A 25,710-nucleotide genomic window follows, 5' to 3' on the forward strand; every position below is an offset into this window, starting at 1 on the left:
CCGTTATTTACTGCTGTTTACATCGATTTATATAAATGTATATATATATATATATATATATATATATATATATATATATATATATATATATATATATATTTATATATATATATATATATATATATATATATATATATATATATATATATATATATATATATATATATATATATATATATATATATATATACATATATATATACACACACACACACACACACACACGCGTAGTTTTTCTGTAATTTGTAAAGTCCACATTTCACCTCATCCATACAACATATGGACATGGGTGTGTCGAGATATGGGGAGGTTCGCTCTCAAACTCGTCCCTGATAACATGGCAAATAATGGAAAAGGTCAGTGTGGATAGCTAGGCGTAGTGAAGATCAGCCTTCCTCCCCCTCAGAGGAAAACAATTCCTGACCACACTGGAAGAAGGTTGAGCAAGTGAAGCCATCGGCTGCACTGAGGAACTGGGAGGACCGGTCCTCGTCAGGAGCCGTCTGCGTCCGCCCTATGGGGATCAATGCCACCTTGCTTCATTAATTCACGATGCTGGACATTCCTCTGACTGTGGGTCTGGCTTGTGGGATTCGTCTCGCTCATGTATCATGAACTGGGTTCTCGTGTGTGTCTACCTGTCTACCGACCCACCCCTCCCTATCTACTAGCCCTTCTTACCTTACCTTACCTTACCTTACCTTACCTTACCTTACCTTACCTTACCTTATCTTACCTTACCTTACCTTACCTTACCTTACCTTACCTTATCTTACCTTACCTTACCTTACCTTACCTTACCTTACCTTGTGAAACACAACTGCCCTCCAGTCTCACGCTAAGAGCTTCTCTTCATTACAATAAACACATCCAGGGAGGCTACGAGGGCAGGAATTTAGTTGACAGGTTTATGGTGGCAGGGAATTAATTACGACCATCCGTCTCGCCAGCAATGGACGGTGACTTTTTAATGTGTGGAATCTCTCGCGTCCCTCATGACTAACTGTCCTGTGCCTCAACCTCTCTACCTCCTCATGACTAAGTGTTCTGTGCCTCAACCTCTCTACCTCCTCATGACTGACCGCTCTCTGCCTCAACCTCTCTGCCTCCCGCATGAAAAAAAGAGTAAATATCTCCTCAGAATAATCGACCGTATGCCAGTCATCAGCTTCGGTGATGATCAGTAGCTAAGGTCTTAGATCCTGTACAGACCTTGCTAAGGTCTTAGATCCTGTACAGACTTTGCTAAAGTCTTAGATCCTGTACAGACCTTAAAGGCAGGAGATAACATTACAAGTGTGAGGGGTAAAGAAAGGTCCAACACTTTAAAATCATTGTGGTAATTTAATTTCAGGACAACGCTATATAGGATAATATAAGGCTCATGGGAATGTTAAGGGTAGAAATATCCTTTCAAGGGATAACGTGAAGTTATACGTGGAGAAACCTCTCGTAGGGAGCGGGAAAGATGTTTAAAAATCTTGTCGAACTTGATGAAGAAATTCTCAAGGAAAGAGAATGATCACACTTGGTCAAAGCCAAGTGTATGAAGGAGTCGTTTCTTGGTCTGTTAAAACAGATGATGAGGCGCGGTTTTGATGATTATAGTCAAGTAACTGTTCACAACTGTGAATAAACCTATTGATAACTGTTTATTTGTGCTATACGGGGAGGAAGTTCTACTTCTGTGGCGCCCCAAAACTTCATATTTCTTCATCAAAAAAAATCTTTTAATATATGGATGTAGTTCACATTCGCAGTCTCGTGACTCATTTCATTCCATTCATCCATTACTCTTACTTTACATTATCGAGCAGGTTTAATACCTTAAAGGCTGTTGATCAGATCACCTCTTACTCTTCACTCTGGGTCTATGAGTGTATTCTTATACACACATGTAACCTAAGATTCTAATGTTGATTTTCAAATTCAGTAGCGTTCTTCCCAGGGGTCGTACGATCGTGCTCCGTGGTTAGAGATGGAGCTTGAAATGGTTGCGACGACACACCACCAAAATGGAACATGACTGAACGCAATAGCTTAAAAAGAAAATGGAGTTCAAGTTGAGACAGCAGGAAATTGGTGGGGGATGGGGGAAAGGACACAGAAGGAAACAAAGAGAAACAAAGGATGAAGGGAGAAACATGTAACAAAATTGAGTTTGGGAATCAAAAATATTCTCTGGGGGAAAGAGGGGACAGACATCCCACAAAGGAAGTGTACATAAGCAAATAGACATGATCTTAAAACACGTAAGGTTAAGGGGTTGCTGCAGAAATAGGTGGCGAGGGGTGTACTCTTTCCCCGCCATTCCCAAAGAAGTTAGAATATATGTATATACATACATATATATATATATATATATATATATATATATATATATATATATATATATATATATATATATATATATATATATATATGTGTGTAACTATATATAATATAGGGTTTCTCTTTGCACTACCACAGACCCAATATGTGTACCAGATTTCACAGATATCTCAATGCTAGATTTCATAAAGATATCTCTAAGGATAGAAAAAAAAAGAGATTCTTCGTGACAGGTCCTCAATACATCTCCCAGAATGAAGCTCATACAACTTTCAGGGAGAGGCTCCGACAGCAGAATAGAGAATCCAAAGATATACAGTATGAAAGCTCCCTCAGGGAAGAATCTGAGATTTCTAACCTTCTCAGACAATGTCATGACGCCCGCGAAACGTTATGGAACCCCTGTGGCCAGCCAGTGTTGCAGTAGAGAATGAAATATTAAAACATACGAACGACTGAGAAGAAAATAAAGAAAAACCCAAGATGAGGCTATGACTTTGTCAAGCCCGTCCAGGAGCGTATCGTTGGCCAACTTATAACCCGAAACGTAAAGATACAAATTAATTTCGCCCCCCCAAAGGAGAGAGACCAGCGGAAACTACACTGACAACTTTTCTCCAATATTCCCTTTTGATATTATTTTCCTTCTCCGATCAAACTCCGGCGGACGCATCTCTGGGACTCGGATGTGTGTGGAAAACTAATTACGATCCTGACAAAATCTCCGAGTTTTGCGACAAGTTAAGATTGCGAGTGGAAGCCCCTCAATTGATCAATTGATTCACCACACACCTCCTCCTCCTCCGCCTCCTCCTCCTCCTCCTCCTCCTCCTCCTCCTTCTTCCCCCCCCCCCCCCCCCCACCTCGGCGAACGAACAAGGGTCCTTACACTCCCGTGTGTGTGTGTGTGTGTGTGTGTGTGTGTGTGTGTGTGTGTGTGTGTGTGTGTGCCGAAGACCCAAAACAAACAACCACATTTACGACGGTATTCCGGTGCGATCAGCGAGCGGCTGTGCCTTTGTGATCAAAGGTCGTTGACGTTCTGATTAACGCACGCCCCCGCTGTGGTCAAGGGTCGTATCGTTGTGATTGATGGTCGTACTGCTGTAGTCAACGTTCGTACCGTTGTGATCAAGGGTCGTACGTACCGTCGTGATCAAGGGGTCGTTCGTACCGTCGTGATCAAGGGTCGTACGTACCGTCGTGATCAAGGGTCGTACGTACCGTCATGATCTAGGGGTCGTGCGTACCGTTGTGATCAGGGGTCGTACGTACCTTTGTGATCAAGGGTCGTACGTACCGTTGTGATCAAGGGGTCGTACGTACCGTCGTGATCAAGGGTCGTACGTACCGTCGTGATCAAGGGGTCGTACGTACCGTCGTGATCAAGGGTCGTACGTACCGTCGTGATCGAGGGGTCGTACGTACCGTTGTGATCAAGGGTCGTACGTACCGTCGTGATCGAGGGTCGTACGTACCGTTGTGATCGAGGGGTCGTACGTACCGTTGTGATCAAGGGTCGTACGTATCGTCGTGATCAAGGGTCGTACGTATCGTCGTGATCGAGGGTCGTACGTACCGTCGTGATCAAGGGGTCGTGCGTACCGTCATGATCAAGGGTCGTACGTACCGTCATGATCAAGGGTCGCACCGTAACACTTATCAAGTGGTTAGATGACGTGAAACACCACGCCAAAATGAACAATGACTTTATCAACACAGTTACCACAATTTTAGCCACAGAGCATTCACACACTCACCCTAACCACAGTCTGTGTGCCACACACTCACCCTAACCACTGTCTGTGTGCCACACACTCACCCTAACCACAGTCTGTGTGCAACACACTCACCCTAACCACTGTCTGTGTGCCACACACTCACCCTAACCACAGTCTGTGTGCAACACATTCACCCTAACCACAGTCTGTGTGCCACACACTCACCCTAACCACTGTCTGTGTGCCCCACATTCACCCTAACCACAGTCTGTGTGCCACACACTCACCCTAACCACAGTCTGTGTGCCACACATTCACCCTAACCACAGTCTGTGTGCCACACACTCAGCCTAACCACAGTCTGTGTGCCACACACTCACCCTAACCACAGTCTGTGTGCCACACACTCACTGCAGAAACGGCTACAACAACGTCCACAACAACGTTTGCCACCATGCCCTAACACAACCCGGTCACCACAACGGTCTTCGCCGCTGCATTGCAATAACCACAATACAATCACCACATCAATTCCCTAGCGGTGTAACAACCGCAGTACAACCACCCTGTACAAAACAACAGCAGCAATCACAACAGCTGCCGTGATTATGACAACAATAACGCTGGTCACAATACTACCACCACGATGCAACCACCTCGCAAAAACCAATCACGAGCACCTCATTTTACTCTCTCATTCGTGACACTGTCACCTAAACACAGTCATAACCAGTCTCAACATACGTACAACACCTTCACCACAACAGCATCACCTTAGCTAACAGACCTGCCGCCACCATCGCCACCACCACCACCACCACACTGCCCTAAGGTGTTGACTTTTGGCTCCCAGCGTCCATGAAACATTCCCGACCCGAAGTTGTTGTGGGAAGGGACGTGTCCTCCCGCCACGGCCGGGCCTTGTCGATCCAGTCGACACAAAGCGACGATGAGTCTCTCTCTCTCTCTCTCTCTCTCTCTCTCTCTCTCTCTCTCTCTCTCTCTCTCTCTCTCTCTCTCTCTCTCTCTCTCTCTCTCTCTCTCTCTCTCTCTCTCTCTCTCTCTTCCCTTTCTTCTTCTTCAGTGACCTTCCCTCTGTCTCTCACGTCCAGTGTCCGTTTGTCTCTCTCTAAGTCTTTATGCAGGAGTCTCCGGTGGCTGGAGACAAAGAAAACATGTCCTAGTCGAAGCCACTTCAGCTGAAGAGGGAAATTGGTTCGCGTTACGGGGGAAAAAAGGGGGTGTTGGGGGGAGGGGAGGGGCGTAAATTTGAGCCCCTGAGGCTTTTGTAGACTCGACTCTTGAAAGTGTACAAAGTTGTGGGAAGAAGAAGAGACGAACGAAGTTAGGGATTTCCACTGTCTCGTTAGGAAAGGGAGGGATTTTTGGGAACTGGAGAATTATAACGGGTAATGCTCGTATGGTTGATGTCCACACGGAAACCACGGGAAGGAGCAACCAGTCTTGCGACGTTGGTGTAAGTCTTAGATAAAGGCCGGGACGCAGGGAGGCAGTTCACAAGAACAGTGGCCGAAATACAACCTGTAGAACAGAGAAGAGAAACACCATCACAGCGGACGGAAAGGTGATGGCTGAAGAGAAGATCATGGGAGGAGAGGCTTGTAGGCTCTTGCTTCCAGAGGGGAGGAGGAGGAGGAGAAGGAAGAGTAGGGAGAGCTTATCTCCACTCATGGCTGAGCGAGAGTCTCTCTCTCTGCTCAGGGATGAAGAAATTACCACGACACTTGTATGATATCTTCAGCTTCTGAGGGAAATAGATCTAGTAATGTTCCTTACGTGTGGCGTCCAGGGTGGAGTGGAATACATGATTATGCCTGATTATATTAATTCTGTTGCCCGGTTGAACTCTAGTTATATGAGAGTTTACAAAGAAATTTGCTTTTTGTGTCTCTGTCTGTTTGATATTTTATATCTCTCTCATTTTCATAAGTCCCTCTTTCTTTCTCTCTCTTAAGAAAGTAAGCATATTCTTCCTCGGGTTAAAAAGGTTTTTCAAGACGGGAGAAAATTCTTGCCTTTTACAACGCCCGAGTCTTATGCTGAACCAAAAAATCAGTGAATAATTATGATGTTTAAAACGTGTAAAATCCGGTGGATAGGATTTTGTCTTTATATGGGTTAATATTTATAGATTTACAGCTTTGTCTGTTTGTTTGCATGTGTGTGTGTGTGTGTGTGTGTGTGTGTGTGTGTGTGTGTGTGTGTGTGTGTGCATACATAAAAAGGAGTAAAGACAAGGTTCTTAAATACAAGGTTAAGAGACGAGGCTACACGGGAGGAAAGTTTGAATCTTTTACGAAGCTGTGTGGTGTATCGGTTAGCGTTACCGACCGTCACGCGTGTACGGGTATTCTGGGATTAAGCCCGTATAGGTTCGAATCCTGATTGTGGTAGCCTGTCCACAGTCCACTCAGCTGTTCATCCTCCCCCTCCCCTACGGAATGGTCTATAGAATAGGTACCAAGCATAGGCTAGTGTCGTGTGTGTTTATGCATATATTGAAGTAGACATGTATACGTACACAAAACATTAATAAGATGAAGCGACACGATTGTAAATCCTTCACACCGTAACACACAAATAGTAATCGCAAATAGTAATAATCACACACACACACACACACACACAGAGAAACAAGTACAGTGATGATAATCATTTCGTCCACAGCAGGCTGGTCCTCACTCCTTCAGGAGTTCCGCGCCGTGGCTTCCACGGGCGTATTGCGGACATTGGCCATTATCACTGGCCCTCTCCAGGGACGCGTTACGGCGGCTTGCCTGCAGCGGCGAGGGTATAACATCCAGAGGTAATTGCTGGAGGAACGTTGTGACTCCATGCCGTCATGATCTCGATTACGGCTCCCTGAAGACCAGTGTAGGAACTCTGGGGAGTTTGACCACAAACGCGCCTGTGGTAGCGTTCCTTTACTGTTTTTATTTCCTCACTTCCACTCCTGCTCTTTCGTCTCTCTCACTCTCTCTCTCTTATGGTCTTTCATCTATATTCTGTCTTATGGGGCGTTCATGTGTTGGAGGTTAGCTTCTCGTTCTCTTTCGCTCCTCATGTTCCTGTTTTTCGCTTCCGCCTGATTCCAAGAATACTGGCAGTTTATATTCTTCCCCGTCAAAAAATAGTTTTCTGAGTTTAATTTTCGTATTCTTTGCGTAAATTATCTTGGAATGATGGAGGTGAGAATGAGTATACTTTTGTTGTTTTTCTTTAACCTCAGTAAAGTGTAATTTGCAAGGAAGGATTCAGTATCATATTTCTAAGGTTTGCCGGCACGTCTGATGTCTCTTGGATGGGTTCGTTTGGCTACTTTTCGCGTCAGTGAATGTGAAAAAAATTTGCATATTCAGTGAGGTGTGATGTTTGTAGTTTGCTGGCGTTGTAAACTAGAAGAGGGGAAAGTTTACTACAGTTCTCTTTTATCTTTAGTCTACATCCGTACCATTTGCACTTGTAATATAGCTAAGTGGATTATCTTACACTTTTTGAAACTCAAGGCTAGAGCTATAGATTACTTAAACTTCTTAGAACATAGAGATAAAATAGGAGATTGTCTCTAAGTTTCAAAGCATATATTTGAAGGATGTATATATTGCCAACAACCATCCTTTAAAAGCGGTCGAGAATGGATATTGTCGTTTGAAAAGCCCTCCGCTCTGACACAAGCCCATTACTCATCACATTTGTGCAATATTAAGTGGATTTTTTTTCCTGAGGACGCGCGCGCTCTCTTCCCCCTACCCTATTAGCAGATTTAACATGACTCCTCATTTTTATGGTATCATTAACGCTACCATCAGTATCACTCCTACCACTTTCAACGCCCCCATACTCCCTCAACACCACCACCGCCAAATTACTCCTCATTATTACGGTATCATTAACGCTACCATCAGTATCACTACCACAACTTTGAACACGCCCCATCCCCCCTCTACACCACCACCCCCCAACACCACCACCACCACCACCACGATCATCACCACCACCACCACCACCACAATCACAGTCGTCATCGCCACCAACCACCACGATCGCCACCATCTCTCTCCTGTCACTAACATTGACATCCCATCTGCCAATAGGGGAAACAAGTGCGAGTGGCACAAAACACCAAAGCTGTGTTAAATTTCCAGGCCGGGGATCTGAAGCGAGCGTCAGTCAACCTCTCCATTCCCAGCAGACGTCACTCCAATCGGTACCAAACGTGAACTGATGAGTGAGACCCAAACGTAACCTGTATACTTTTTCCTACCGTGTTTTGATTGGGTGAAATAGTAACACAACCGCCAATTAGAGTCGATCTGTCAAGGGAGGAGAGGGAAGGATTTTAAAACTTATCAGACGTATTGATTCAGGGGAAAAAGTACGTCACTGAATGATGGCTGGACATATGCTGCGTTTTTTTTTTCTTTTCCATAGCTGCAAATACCCAGATAGACCGCTATAGTATCACAAATGCCAGTAGGTTCTGTTCGCTATACGCGATACATTTCAAACGAGTCTGATCGCTCTCGTATTATCATAAATGCCGGTAGATTCAACCTTCCCATTTGTATAATTACCACTGCCAGAGTATTCCGTGTATCATATACTTTTTTCATGTAAAGTTGCCATGAAAAGCAGAGATGATCCGAAACAGTTCAAAGTGAGGCAGAAGAGATGCGCGGTCAAAGCACGGCGTTAGTGGAGGGCGTGTGTGGTGCGTCATGTTGACGTTGCGCGAAGAGAGATGTAGAACACGGTGGAGTGAAGATCTCAAAAAAGCTGGCGTAGGGAAAAAAGGAAAGAGGGTTTGGACGGAGAAAGTATATCGGACAGGAGAAAGTGATGAATGGAGGACAAAGAGTATAGAAGAGGTAAAAAGAAGAATGATATACATATGAGAATACATTCTCTGACTATCTTTTCTAAACTATCACGAACGTCAGTATAGTTTGCATGATTATACACTTAGCGTTTGAATGTGGTCCTTGTAACTAGAGAACAAATCCTTTGGAATCCAGTGACGTCTACCCTTCCAAATAGAAAATGAAAGACTGGATGAATAGTGAATGATGATACGAATGATACAGTGGTCTTCCAAACTCTATACATATATTGATAAAGCATAGTATGAATGAAAAAAAAAGCAATGTAGATAAAAAAAAAAGCGAGTAAATTTTGTTCCCTTGGTCACTAGCTTTGGGCATTTGCCAGAAATAAATTTCGACCAAACAATTTTCTTTTTTTTCCTCTTTTTTTTTTTTTTTTTTTTTTCCAGCGACCAATTTTACGAACGTTGAGCTACTCTTGCCACTAGCTTTGGGCATTTACCGGGACTAAATCCGATAAAGCCATTATTTTTTTCCACCCCCCCCTAGTTGCCAGATTTTACAATCGACGAGCCTTATAGTTGCGCCAAAGTCACTTCTTTTTGTTAACATCAATATAAAAAAAAAAGTCGTACCAGCACCAGTGATGTCGCCATCAAACACCAGTTGACGTCGCGACTGACATCACGGATGGCTAACACCAGCACCAGTGATGCCACAGATGACATCAGAAATAACCTTGAAGATGTCACCACCAAAATTACTGACGACAGACCGACCATTTTGTGTACCATAGCACAACCCTCCCTCCTCACCGCCACCACAACAACCACCATCACAACCACTACCACCATCACCACAACCACCACCACAACTACCACCCCAACCACCACCACGACAACAACAACCACCACCGCCACAACTACCACCCCAACACCAACAACAACCACCACAACAACAACAACCACCACCACGACAACAACAACCACCACCACCACAACCACCACCCCAACATCAACAACAACCACCACCACAACCACCACCACAACTACCAACACCACCACCACCACCACCAGAGCAACAACTATCTCCACAGGGATCAAAACGACCTCCACTTCTGCCATCCTTGTTACAACACCATTAATCCTGAATATCGTATTCAACCACATTCATAGGATCCCCCACATTCTCTCAGTAACTATAGATACCTAGAAATGATAGAAAAAAAGAAACACTCCCATTATACACAAACAAAGGAAAGTTATGTAAGCTATGATCGGTAAAAAAGAAAGTATATTGGAACTCCTTTTTTATCGGTTTTGAGCTCAAGCAATTGATTCGTCTTGACAGAACGGACGTGAATAGAAAATCTGTCCAGAATAGAATACGAAGAACTTAGAAAGTACCATGTGAAGGTCTGGCTGGAAATGAGTCTACAACTCACCATTGTGGTTGGTTTCAGCTAAATTTTTCCTACCGCCACAGTGTAAATTATGAGTAAGATATCCTGGGTACTGAACCTCCAGTATATTTACTTCTCTGCTTAATAATCTGTGTGCGTGTGCTTGAAATTTGTGTGCTAATGTGTGTGCGTCTGTCGTTGTGTGTGGCTGGGTGTGTGTATATACCATATTGTATTATACAACCCCAAGATCCCTGTTATAGGGTTCCTGCAGCATCGATGCTGCGCTCCATTTAGGAGCAGGGGATGAAGGATTCTTTGGGAACGAGATCCTTCATTCCGTTCGGTGACGATGATACAACACTGTCATAGGTGAAAACTTGCATTCGCCATGGAACCACAGGTAGGCGAAGGTCGGCTGAGAGAGGAGAAGAGGGTGTGCTGGTATGGTTTGGACATATGGAGAGGATGAGTGTGGAGAGGTTGACAAAGAGGATATGTTTGTCAGAAGTGGAGTGAGCAAGGAGAACTGAGGGACCTAACTGGAGGTGGGAGGATGGTGTGGAAAAGATTTTGAGTGATCGGAGCCTAAACATACAAGAGGGTGAACGGCGTGCACGGGATAGAGTAAACTGCAACGATGCAGTACTCAGGGGTCAACGTGTTGTCAGTGGACTGAACCAGGGAATGTAAAACATCCAGGGTAAATCATGAAAAGGCTTGTGGAGCCTGGTTGTGGATAGGAAGCTATAGTTTCGGTGCATTATACATGACAGCTTAAGAATGAATGGAGCAGATGTGGCCTTTCTTTGTCTGTTCTTGGCACTACCTCGCCAACTCGTGTAACAGCGATAAGTATGATATATATATATATATATACATATATATATATATATATATATATATATATATATATATATATATATATATATATATTTTTTTTTTTTTTTTTTTTTTATACTTTGTCGCTGTCTCCCGCGTTTGCGAGGTAGCGCAAGGAAACAGACGAAAGAAATGGCCCAACCCCCCCCATACACATGTATATACATACATCCACACACGCAAATATACATACCTACACAGCTTTCCATGGTTTACCCCAGACGCTTCACATGCCTTGATTCAATCCACTGACAGCACGTCAACCCCGGTATACCACATCGCTCCAATTCACTCTATTCCTTGCCCTCCTTTCACCCTCCTGCATGTTCAGGCCCCGATCACACAAAATCTTTTTCACTCCATCTTTCCACCTCCAATTTGGTCTCCCTCTTCTCCTCGTTCCCTCCACCTCCGACACATATATCCTCTTGGTCAATCTTTCCTCACTCATTCTCTCCATGTGCCCAAACCACTTCAAAACACCCTCTTCTGCTCTCTCAACCACGCTCTTTTTATTTCCACACATCTCTCTTACCCTTACGTTACTCACTCGATCAAACCACCTCACACCACACATTGTCCTCAAACATCTCATTTCCAGCACATCCATCCTCCTGCGCACAACTCTATCCATAGCCCACGCCTCGCAACCATACAACATTGTTGGAACCACTATTCCTTCAAACATACCCATTTTTGCTTTCCGAGATAATGTTCTTGACTTCCACACATTCTTCAAGGCCCCCAGAATTTTCGCCCCCTCCCCCACCCTATGATCCACTTCCGCTTCCATGGTTTCATCCGCTGCCAGATCCACTCCCAGATATCTAAAACACTTCACTTCCTCCAGTTTTTCTCCATTCAAACTCATATATAAAATGTGTTTGTGGGCGCATGTTATTGTATGCTTTTGTTTCCCCCTCAATGTATTTGTGCGTGCTTTGTGTGCATGTATTTGCATGCAGGCACAGGTCTGTACGACAATATATTTGTGTATGTAAAGTCATGCAGGCCAGCATTTCTTTCGCTCGTGTTCTCGAGAATGCCTCTCTATGCACTTGTCTAAAAGAGTGCGTTTGGCGGCTTTGGCGTGGCGCGTGTCTGTGTCGGCAGCAGTGGCTTAGGGTGCGTGGCCGGCCCTCTTCTAAGTTACTGTGGCGACACACACACACTCACAACCCCCAGCCTCCCTCTCACTCAGACAGAAGCTCCCATGATGCACTGTTATCGTCCTGGGCGTGACAAAGATATATTGGCTCTCTCTCTCTCTCTCTCTCTCTCTCTCTCTCTCTCTCTCTCTCTCTCTCTCTCTCTCTCTCTCTCTCTCACACGCGAGAGCGCGCGCGCGCACACACACACACACACACACACACACACACACACACACACACACACACACACACACACACACACACACACACACACACTCTCTCTCTCTCCTATCCAGCTGGGTCAAGATGGTAAACAGCATAGAAGTGAGAGAAAATTTCCCGCCCCCCCAAATGCTATATTTTCATTGGATTTGTTTCTTTATTGATCGTTATGTGTCGAGAGGTCAAATGGATTCATTTGTTGCAAGACTTCAGTGAACCACTAGTCATGTAAGAGAGAGAGAGAGAGAGAGAGAGAGAGAGAGAGAGAGAGAGAGAGAGAGAGAGAGAGAGAGAGAGAGAGAGAGAGAGAGAGATTACATGGTACAATGTGAAAATCCTTATAGAGATATCTGAAAATGTCCCTTGTTTATATGTTCAAGAATTTCTTACCTTCGTAATTACTTCATTTCCTCGCTCCGCCCTTCATCTTTCCCTCTCTCCCCTTCTTCCTCCTTCTCTCCAGTCCATTAGGAAAGCTTTCCTTACCTCCAGCATTCTAGTGTTTAGCACTCCATCAGGAGCCGTCTGGCCCAGCATAACGTTGCTTCCTTCCCTACCTCCAGCCCCTGGCCCTCGTCCAACTCTTCCCTCGTCCATTTATACATGATTCATCTCCACTTCCTCCTGCAAGTGGAGTGATTCACGAAAACACATGTCCAAAGGCCGTCGTCATAGAAATGTATGATTTTTTCTCTCTGGGTAGCAAGAGGTCACTAAGGGTACGAAATGTTAGTAATTTACGGTATATAATTGGTCGTAGCCCTCATGATTAAGAAACAGACGCTGAGTTTCATATTTCAGAGCTCTGAAATATACGTTTTCCATCGTCAGATTTCTAGACATTTGTGTTGTATTATTTGTAATTTAAATGTTTTTCGTTCTTTTGTTCTGCTCGTTTATTTTAAACTCCTTCGTAGATAATGACCAATTTTAAGTAGATTTCGTATGTTACTTTTTTTAGTAGCTATCGTGTGAGTATCTTACAGATGATATATCATTTTGCTTCAAAATGATATCAGAAAACGAGAGTCATTCGGTGTTTAAGTTGTACGTTTGGCAATGCCGTTAATTGCCCGCCCGACGGCCGCCAGCCTGCTCGCTTCTTGTCATCTGGGACGAAACTATCGTGCGGCAGTTATGTGTTCCGTGTGCGTGAGACAAATCCTAAAGTGGCTCAAGGCGTCTCCTCTGCAGCTGGCGGCAAAGACCTAAGAGGTTCCTGCGCAAGCCAGCCATCGTCACCCTCCGCAGTTATGAGGAGGTCGAGCCAAACTCTCTTGACGGAGACTAACAAGGCGGATGTGCCCCGGGGGCGCCATAACCTCTTCATTTGTCACGGTGCCCTACGGAGACCAGCTGTTATTGGCGCGTTTGTCTCCTGCAAGTGGCGCAACACACAAGTTGGAGGGGGGATTGGGAGGGAGGGAGGGGGATGGGTTGGGTTTGAAGGCAGCTGATAAGATCAACAAGCGGGGAACCGAACCCTTCCACACCCAACCCCCTCCTCACACAATGGAGATTTGTTGTCGCTCGTCGGAACATAGATGAACTCTCTGGTGTGTGTGTGTGTGTGTGTGTGTGTATGTGTCTGGCCGGGAGTAGTGTTGACTGTGGACCCCCCAAAGTTCGCAATGTGTCTTGCTCGATGGCAGAAGACGAGGAGGGGGGACGATAATTCCAAGACATGGCACGTACTAAAGGACGAAGACATGGCTTATATTGAACGCTACATATTAGAGTCTGAATCGAGTTAACATCTTCACAATTGTCGCGCAAACCGGTTCCTTGATACATTGGACTATAAAGAGAGAGAGAGAGAGAGAGAGAGAGAGAGAGAGAGAGAGAGAGAGAGAGAGAGAGAGAGAGAGAGAGAGAGAGAGAGAGAGAGAGAGTGGGAGGCTACTCAGAGCATTTACGACCGGAACGTAATGAATGAGGACTTCAACTGTAAAGGCTTTTACTTCACGGTAACACCAGCTGTGTCGCAGATACTGAGGGGTGACGCCATCATAAACCCTGCTCGGGGTATTCATCTTAACGTTAATGTTACAAGCGGATGCCAGACGTGGTCTGGGACGCATCCAAGTGCACGGTAGAGACTCCGCACCTGGCGGAGGAGGAGTCTTAGTTCTTATCTTGTATATGGAGGGTAAATTACTGGACCCAGGTGGTCTTCGCTCTCCACTATCGTGGGTGGAAAGAGCAAGATTTCATCGTGCTCAGTGTTCATTGGACTGCGGTTTTGTACATCTGAAAGCTCAGGACGTCATGTAACACACACACACACACACACACACACACACACACACACACACACACACACACACACACACACACACACACACACACAAGGCATGGGTGACAAGTCGATAACAATTCAACTAAGATCGTTGGTCACAGTAGAGGTAGAAAGACGTACATTATCGATGATCTTTAGGCTGGAAGGAGACCCCATTCCAGTCCCTGGTGAAAAGGTGTGATGGAAGAGATACAGGTTAAAAAGACTGCTGCAGCCTATGACAACCAGGTGCAAATTTTGAGGTAAGGTGAACAAAGAGAACTGGGAGACGTAGTCAAGACTTGAGGGGACGATCAGTAATAATTACTTTAAGTAATAGCAATGAATACTTTAAGTATCAGTAATGATTACTTTAAGTATCAGCGACGATTACTTTAAGTATCAATAATGATTATTATAAGTATCAATAATGATTACTTTACTTTAAGTATCAATAATAATAACTGTAAGTATCAGTAATGATTACTTTAAGTATCAATAATACTTTAAGTATTAGTAATGATTACTTTAAGTATCAATAATGATTACTTTAAGTATCAGTAATAATTACTTAAAGTATCAATAATGATGACTTTAAGTATCAGTAATAATTTCTTTAAGTATCAATAATGATTACTTTAAGTATCAGTAATGATTACTTTAAGTATCAATAATGAATACTTTAAGTATCAGTAATGATTATTTCAAATACGAGTTCTGCAGGCATGAGGTACTTAAGAGGGTTGATAATCACGCGATCAAGGAGGAATTCAGTGAGGTATTCGTTAGAGTTGGTACACCGAGAGTGGCAATAAACGGGGAACATCAAAAGAGGATATGAAAAACTAGCTTCGCCACTATCTCAGTGAGGTCGAAGATGTCAAGTGGTGCGAATGTCAAAATGAAAACATGTACGCGAATGCGGATGGACTGGTGGTAAATGGGAAAAAAGACAAGAGTTCAAGGACCGAATTAGGGAAGACGAAAAGGACATTGCCTGGTCAAGGGAGAGAGATAAGAGATAAGATATGATCTAATATTTTCAACGGGATAGATTAAGAGAGGAAGGGAAAGAGGAGGCAGAGAACTAGGGGAATTGGCTCTTTTGACAAAGGGGAAATATTAAGTTTCAGGGAATATTGAAGGATGACCCATTCCATCAACACATAATGGGAAGAGGTTGCTGTCTTTTCTCTAAGCCTGACCCACTCGTGGGCTCGTTGTATTCAGTCCACAAACTACAATCTCTCCATCTCACACGTAACACTTTGCAACATGTTAACCCACACGACTCGTCCCTTCTCACTCTAGATTTTCCAGCGAGGAACGCCCAGCCAATCTCATCGTAAGAACCCGTGTAAGTAAAGTACTCTCTCTCTCTCTCTCTCTCTCTCTCTCTCTCTCTCTCTCTCTCTCTCTCTCTCTCTCTCTCTCTGAGACCGGAGGTTGGGTAATCGTCCATAAACCAGGGTTGTCTTATCTTCATGTTGTACCAAGACACAACTTTCCCTGAACGGAATGATGCTAGACTAGACGCATTTTCTTTTTTTTTTTTTTCCTCGCGGCGGCTGTCTGTCCCTCTCTCATCTGATGCCACGCCAGCCTAGATACTTCCCCGATAACAGAGATGTAAAGTGTTGCGGCGCTGCCATCGGTTACCCGTCTTATCTGCAGGTCGTAGTGACCATCTGGGCGAGGCTGGCGCAGGAGGGTAGCAGCCGAAAAGCAACCCTTGGAGTCAGGTTTATGGTGGAAAGCTCTTTGCTTTGTGTGTCATCAGGAATCACACGCAGGACTTTCCTGTTTGTGATCTTTAAGGATGAGGTGATGCAGGAGGAGGAGGAGGAGGAGGAGGAGGAGGAGGAGGAGGAGGAGAGGGAAGAATAGGAGGAGGAAGACAAGGAGGAGTAGGAGGAGGAGGAGGAGGAGGATGAGAAGGAGGATAGAGAAGAATAGGACGAGGAAGAGGAGAAGGAGGGACATGATGATGATGATGATGAGGAGGAGGAGTAGGAGGAGGAGGAGGAGGAGGATAGAGAAGAATAGGGCTAGGGAGAGGAGAAGGAGAGGCATGATGATGATGATGAAGAGAAATACGACAACGACTAGGGGATGGAAGGATAGGAAGAGAAAGAGGAAGAACAGGAAGAGGGCGAGTGAGGGGGGAAAAAGGGGAGAGTAGTAGGCGGTCAGGATGATGGACGAGCTTCCTCATCCCACACGACAGATATATGAGCCAGGAATTAAAACTGGTATCTTAACGTCCACTGAATGAGACGTATATGAAGCCCTTGCTGTTATCTTGCCCGTGACAGCGTATGATAACGAGCGCGATAATTCACCTCCAAGTGTGAGAAATAGTGTCACATCACGGCATCATCTTGCTGGTTTCTTGTCCCTGATTCACGGGGACGATAACAAGAACAGATGTAAATCTTGGGTAAAAATGATAACTATGAGATGGGTGTACCGTGTCCGCTGGTGAACAGCGAAGGTGGAGTGATAAAAGAAGGAAAAAGATGATATAGAGTGCTCGTGGAACTGGGGCTAGCAAGGAATGTGGAAAAGAGAGTTTAAACAGCATTTCCATCCACCCTCCCCGTATCTCTTCACTCTCCCAGTATCTCTCCACTCTCCCAGTATCTCTCCACTCTCCCAGTATCTCTCCACTCTCCCAGTATCTCTCTACTCTCCCAGTATCTCTCCACTCTCCCAGTATCTCTCTACTCTCCCAGTATCTCTCCATTCTCCCAGTATCTCTCCACTTACCCAGTATCCCTCCACTCTCATAGTATCTCTCCACTCTCCCAGTATCTCTCCGCTCTCCCTTTAACGCAATAATATCTGCTTCCTGAACTCAGTCATGGGAGGGTAATGGATGAACGCATCTCTTGGTTATGGAATTAACAGCATCGCCGGAATCCGTCGAGGAAGGGAGAGGGCATAAATCGCCAAGATCAGAGGAGATTAATGTTCCTCCAAATTATGTTCCCCCCCCCCCCAGCACACCTGTAGACTGATCACCAAGCTTTCGTTCATTTTCTGTCTTCATGATCTTAGCCACTATGGGTGTTCGTAGATGTTTAGTGACATTTGAGATATAACAGCCACTACGGTGTTCATAGATGCTCAGTGACATTGTAGATTTAACATCAATGTTGAAGGTAACATTCCCTTGGAGTTGGTTGGACATACCCTGTTCTACCAGGCATGCCAGCTGGGGGATATACACTGTTGGAAGGAGGTGTTGTGTCCGGTGAGCAGGAGGGGGCAAGGGAACCCAAAGTCATGTTGTTCGTTCTTTTCAACTTGGTTCCGACTGCTTCCAAGTGCTCCTCGTGAAGAAGATCTGAACGGGACTAAGTTGAAATTCATTCTTCTCAGGAATCTATTTTTCTTAATCAGAAATCTATTCTCCGCTATCAGAAATTTATTCTTTTTCCAACAGGAACTTAGTTCTTAAGTTGGTTCCGACCAAGTGCTCTTCCTGAAGAAGATCTGCGCGGGACTAAGTTGAGGTAAACGAAGTTACTGTTGGAAAAGAATAAATTTCTGATAGCGGAGAATAGATTTCTGATTAAGAAAAATAGATTCCTGAGAAGAATGAATTTCTGATCAAGGAGAATAAATTCCTCTTTGAGAAGAATGAATTCTTGACTAAGAAGAATAAATTCCTGAATGAGAAGCATAAATTCCTGAGAGCGAAGAATGAATTCCTGATTTAGGAGAATACTTTCTTCATGAAATGAATAAATTCCTTATTGAGAAAGATAGATTCCTGGCAGTGGCTGTCAGTTACCCTTCCCTACATTTTACCCATTTCTTGCCATGGATAGCACTGCTTGCTGAAATCAATCTCAGTGAGCGAACTACTGGAGAGGACTTTGTATCACTTCATATATTAAATCAGAGATGAAACAATATTCTATCTAGTTCTAATTATGGTGTTACAAGTTAACTAGAAAATCTGTTAGAAGTGGTGTTACTTTGCGAACGAAAGCCAAATGAAAAAAATGTATTTGACTGACCGAATATTTCATTTATTTTCGATTGGTTATCAATCATTTTTTGTTTGCTTGACTCCTGTGACTGCTGGAAAGCTAACAGAGCTGAACAAATGCTTCTTTTACATGCGCTTCACATCTAAATTATAACGTAATTTGACTTAATCGTCAGTGAAGATTGAAATGATTAACTACCCATGTTGATAGTGAGTGCCATCAACCTATCATTATCCTCATAAGATGTATGCAGATTACTATTGTGAAAATGCATCGAATTAATCACCACCGGAGTAATTAAATGGACGGCTGCATTTGGTATGGAGCAATTTCACACGACGTTAATTGCTGCATTTGCATATTGCATTGTGACAGAGGAATTAGAATATCATAACACACTCTTTTTATATCAGATTGAACGGTATTTGTGATGAGCATGCGTACGAATGACGAGCATTCTCTACATACAGACGCACACACACACACACACACACACAACATCAGGACACTTTATGACGCGTGGGTCCGACTGGTGGACATGGCCAGCCTCCTGAGAGCTGCGAGATCCTCATAGGAAGAGAAGGAACTCCTGTGTCACTAAGTAACTTCGTAACATAAGCTCTAGAATTCATTTCGCCCCCAGTAGTCTAAGAGACTCAAGGTTACACACGTGATGGTAACTGAACTCGACAGAATGATCTAACTGGTGTTCTAGTTTGTTTAGCTGATTCACAGAGGCAGGCCAAGTGTATCGGTCGTTAAGAGGTTTGATAAGTATGCATTGGTTTGAACTAAGATCTGGGGGTCACTTAAGATAGCCACCTGGTCAGATAGCTCCAGGTTGCCTTAATAATTGTGATATGACGTGATCTGCGTGAGGATCAATTAACCCAAGAATGATGTAATCTAATTTCTTGTCAAAGGAGCGCAGAGTATCCCTAACAATTTTCGAAATATCTTTGTATATGCGTGTTTAAACATGTTACACAAAGTTATCTTCGGTAGTATCGTGCTAACATGAATTTCTTAAAGATCTGGATTCTTATCCCCATATTCACGAAGGAAATATACGCCATGACAGTCTCCTTTTTTCCCGAGGTCAGTATAAAGCCGTAATAACACACAGGGGAGGAGGATTTCAACCATAGGTTCGTGGTCGCGTGTCGTCATTTCCTCCGCGGAGAAGTCTATATTAAAGGCCTTATTGCATGAGCAGGGCGGTCTCCTGCAGTATAGATCATGAGAAAGAAGAAAAGATTTTTTCGTAGATTTTTTTTCTTCTGAATATTCATTTGTATATGTGTACTCGTCTTGAAGTTTATGGATGATTCGAAATGCCACTCTCCTGCATCAGATAACTTCGTCAAAGACCATCAGGTTACATGGCTTTCCCATGTCCTCTCCATCAGATAACCTCGTCAGAAACCATTAGGTCCTCTGTTATCTGGTACATTATCTGTCTATCACATAACCACATCCTGAAACCATCAGGTCTTTTGTTATATTCAGCAAATATTTTTGAATCTAGTTATGATCTGAATAAACTGTCAAAAGTCTATAACTTTCCAACTGTCAATGATTATAGTAGGGTAAAAAGAAGAATACTACATTTTCCTTCAGTTGTAATCAACTATACCTAAAATATTTGAACTACGACTCCAAGACGTTTCGAAAAAGTATTAGACGAAGACGAAACCCTTTTTTTTTTTTTTCTATCTTCATCACTTCAAGATAGCTTAAGGAAAAATGGTCGTGACTGGAATAGATGACGTGACATCGGGAAACCTGCCACACCCATATCTCCCCAGGACCTCAACCACACCCAGAATCTACCCCCTCCCCCTCACCCGTGCAACCTCTGGCCTTGCACCACACCTTCCTCCTCTCTACTCACACGACCGCCACACTCGCCACTGCACACCTACCACGCCCAGTACACTATGAGTCTTCCACAGTACCACTCCTACAATAATCCCAGGCCATTAACCACCACAGTCCCCATAGTCGTAGAAGGCGACTAAAAGGGGAGGGAGCGGGGGGCTGGAAATCCTCCCCTCTCGTTTTTTTTTTTTTTAATTTTCCAAAAGAAGGAACAGAGAATGAGGCCAGGTGAGGATATTCCCTCAGAGGCCCAGTCCTCTGTTCTTAACGCTACCTTGCTAACGCGGGAAATGGCGAATAGTATGAAAGAAAGAAAAGAAGATATATATATATATATATATATATATATATATATATATATATATATATATATATATATATATATATATATATATATATATATATTTTTTTTTTTTTTTTTTTTTTTTTTTTTTTATACTATTCGCCATTTCCCGCATTAGCGAGGTAGCGCTAAGAACAGAGGACTGGGCCTTTGAGGGAATATCCTCACCTGGCCCCCTTCTCTGTTCCTTCTTTTGGAAAAAAAAAAAAAAACGAGAGGGGAGGATTTCCAGCCCCCCGCTCCCTTCCCTTTTAGTCGCCTTCTACGACACGCAGGGAATACGTGGGAAGTATTCTTTCTCCCCTATCCCCAGGGATAATATATATATATATATATATATATATATATATAATACTTTGTCGCTGTCTCCCGTGATGCTAGTTTCAATAAATCTCAGCGGGTTAACTCTGCGTTCACTCAAATACCATAACTCCTGCAGGGATGGAGGATAACCTGATCCACCAAGCAATATCTGAGGTTGTAGCATAACCCGAGCCATCATCGATCAAGGGTCGAACCCTGAACGCCGTGAGGCGAGGCGAGGCGAGCCGAGATCTCAAATGCATGGGGCAGTCACGCGTCTCAACTATTCCATTTTCTCCGTTGCTTTAGAATTCGTCCCGTCTTATCGGGCGCTCTCGCTAAGGAAACGAAAAAAAAAAAGATACCTTGCATTATTACTGGGAGATCCAGAGGAACAAGGTGGGTCTATCTGGCAAAACACAGAAGTGTTATTGGCTGTATAGATTGTGGCTGGTCATGCATGCGTGGGCAGGAGCGAAGGGGAGAAGTGCTACGGTTTTGGATATGTGTGGGCAAAGCGAGGGATAAGCCTGAGTGTTTTTTGAACCCCCCTCAGGAGATGTGTTGAAGACGACGCTAAAGATAAGTCATCTGGCTTTTTAATACATTACTGCAATTTAGCAGATGACACAAAGTTTAAAATGGAAATGAGGGAAATGTGATGAAGACGACCCAAAGATGGGAAGAATCTGAAAAAATTCTGCAATAACGCATGTAAGATGAAATTGTATCAAGTATATAATTCCATAATATGACCTAAAGATCTCTTTTCTGGGGCTCCTCCTGGTTCGAAGCTGCGCTTCAGTCAGGCGCAGGGAAATGATGGACTATTTTTGAGAAGTTTTTCCCCGAGGACTGTAACACTTTCCGACGATTGCCGATGATAGAGCCTCAACGAAGATGCCTTTTTTCCAACTCTAAGTGTAGCCACGTCGAGCAGAGAGAGAGAGAGGGAGAGAGGGAGAGAGGGAGAGAGAGGGAGAGAGGGAGAGAGAGGGAGAGAGAGAGAGGGAGAGAGAGAGAGGGAGAGAGAGAGAGGGAGAGAGAGAGAGGGAGAGAGAGAGAGGGAGAGAGAGAGAGGGAGAGAGAGAGGGAGAGAGAGAGGGAGAGAGAGAGGGAGAGAGAGAGAGAGAGAGAGAGAGAGAGAGAGAGAGAGAGAGAGAGAGAGAGAGAGAGAGAGAGAGAGAGAGAGAGAGAGAGAGAGAGAGAGAGAGAATTCACAAACCGACGGGAAAATAGAAAAAATCCCTTAATTACGTGAACTCATCCGTCAGAAGTACCTTTTCTAATTCCATTTCATTTTTTTCTGTTCCGTTCCCTTAGGAACATTAGTCGTCTCAGAGAGTTTCGTAGAAGAAACGCGAAAAGGGAGGGACCAACCAGGCGTATACGCACATAAGGCATCTATTTGGAAGCTGAAATCACACAATTTAGGAAGAAAATTGAAAAACAAAAAGTAAATAACAGAGGAACTGATTCGAGAAACAAGATGATTAGTTCATGAAAACAAAAGCTCATGTGTATAACCCTGAGCTAGCGACGTGCGTCGTGTTAGGCCTTGATACCATGAGTCTGTCGATCTGTCGATATTTTCACCCGTCTCTCACCTCTCAATAGGTGGGCTGTGAGTGCCGTGTGAGGCCCTTACTTCCTATTTTCCCTCGAGATCTAGTGATGTTTCGTGATATTATATATATATATATATATATATATATATATATATATATATATATATATATATATAATCCTAAGTTTATGTATTCATGTGTGTATATGAGTGGATGGATCTTGCTTCTTCTGTTTCCTGGCGCTTCCTCGCTGACGCGGGAATTAGCTATGAAGTCTAATAGATATAGATAGATAAGATGTGAATATTTGATCCTAAGTACATATATTCATGACAGGGTAAAAACCTACGATATCTGTGCAGGAGAATAACGAAGCAAATCATTATGTCGGTAAATGTTGTTTGATGATTCGTAGTGTGGGACTGAGGGAAGAAAATAATTGGGGATATTGCATTGGGGAAGAAAATAATTGGGGATACTGTCATTTGGGAAGAGAATAATTGGGGATACTGTCATTTGGGAAGAGAATAATTGGGGATACTGTCATTGGGGAATAAGATGATTGGCGATACTGTCATTTGGGAAGGAAATAATTGGCGATACTGTCATTTGGGAAGAAAATAATTGGGTATACTGTCATTGGGGAAGAAAAAATTGGGGATACTGTCTTTATTAGTGATGCTGCCTCCAGGTGAGCGACGTGAAAACACCAATGACCCGTAACGACTTGAAAAGACCGTGAATATCACACATATAATTTTTTTTCCCCGAGTTTCTTTTTTTTCCCTGTGCTCTCTTGAAAGTTAGGTCGAAAATATATGCATATATGTTTTCTGTTTACGTTAGTCTGCGCCTCGATGCAATCGTCATCATATCTTTGGCAACAGTAAACATGTTGAGGGTGTATATATTTTTTTTCTTTGGCCATATGCCAAACATCGTCTGAGATTGAATTAAACCCGTAATTTCGAGTAATTTACGTAAATAACTTTTATTACTTTGCTCCTTCGATAGAAAATTATACATGTTATTCTAATCTTTAAGAAAAGAATAAAAAAAAGATCCATCTTTTGCTCTGGAAATAGTAATTAAGAAGGTAATTTTTTTTTTTCAATGTCCCTCGTAAAAAATTTACTCTCTAAAAAATGGAGGAAAGGTTCCCTCAGCGTCAGGAGCGTTCAGTTACGTCAGCAGGTCTAGGAGGAGGAGGAGGAGGAGGCACTCGCCATCGTCATTAAGTACTGAGTTATATTTTCGCATTTCATTAAAAGAGGCAAGACGAGAGTCCCGCGGCAGAACATGTAATGAATATTTTTACAATAATGTTCCCTCCCTCTCCCTCCCTCCAACAACCCTCCCTTCCTCTCCAACCCCCCCCCCCCCCCCCCCACACACACACACACACACACACACACACACACACACAGTCTCTCTTATCGACGTCTCTATGTCATTACAGATATGCCAAAGGTCCACGTGACGTGTGTGCGTTTTGAAGCTGCTGGAGGAAGACGATGATGATGACGACGATGCGTGGGAGTGACGGATGTCTCGTGAATTCAGTTGAAAATCGGTTATCATCGTAATGAAAGAGTGAGTTATCAAGACGAGTAATTTTATTAATCATTATTTGTTGGTATTATATTGTTCAGGAGGACAACTGACTCTCTCTCGATCAATCAAAAAGGCTCATGGCTGAAATGACCAATGGTGTGAATGGGCGACTGTATCGTTAAGGAAACAGCAATTAGAAAAATTAATTGACGACCATTCTATTTACACACGGCTCTTGATTACACTACAGATTCATGGAGATATAAAGAGAAATCTACTGTTGAAATGTCACTGACTATCTACTTTATCTCCTTTTCATAGATGTATATCAATGAAGTCGTATGTACATTTGTAAATGAAAGGTGAATGTCTTTGTAGTTGACGATACATCAAATTTCTGAGCAGAAGCAGCTGAGGGAGAGTGGCTGGTCAGCATAGGTACATGTCTTTCGATGACAGAAAACATACATCTTGCGCTTCTTGTGTGATTTATCAACGACACTATACGACAGCGAGCTGGTCGAGTCTAACGTTGAAGGAATGGGATGACAAGAACGTGTTGATGACTACCCATGACGAAATGATTGCCCGGATTGGACAGCGCTAACGCGTAGCGCTCACTGCAGGGGAATATCGAATGAAGTCAACGTGTTGTGTAGTGTTACGCACATGGTGGAGGGAGTGGACGTGTGTGTGGGCTGAATGCCAGCGACCCACGTTGTGTAGGGGCGTAGGCGAAGAGGAAAGAGACAAGCACACGGTCCAAGGAGGGGAAGTTGACAGCCACTTTAGTGCCGGCCGGCGGCTCACCGGCGTCGGAGTCAGTAACCCCCTCCCGGCACTTTGAGATGGACAGATAGATAGATAGATAGATAGAGATAGAGATAGATATATAGATAGATAGATAGATAGATAGATAGATAGATAGATAGAGAGAGAGAGAGAGAGAGAGAGAGAGAGAGAGAGAGAGAGAGAGAGAGAGAGAGAGAGAGAGAGAGAGAGAGAGAGAGAGAGTGTATGTTTGTGTGGCACCAGGTGCAAGGGTCCGGTGTTTCCCTCGCTAAATATATTACGTCCGTCGGCTGGTTGTCAGCGGGCAGCCAACCACACGTACATCGGAAGGAAAGTCAACATATATGTATTTCCCTCAGTGGCTACATATACTCCATGAATTTCCTTCCGCTCGTGTATTGATAACAAAACTGAGTGACCGTCAATATATATATATA

This window comes from Panulirus ornatus, chromosome 12, assembly GCF_036320965.1.
Source record: "Panulirus ornatus isolate Po-2019 chromosome 12, ASM3632096v1, whole genome shotgun sequence".
Taxonomy (NCBI): domain Eukaryota; kingdom Metazoa; phylum Arthropoda; class Malacostraca; order Decapoda; family Palinuridae; genus Panulirus; species Panulirus ornatus.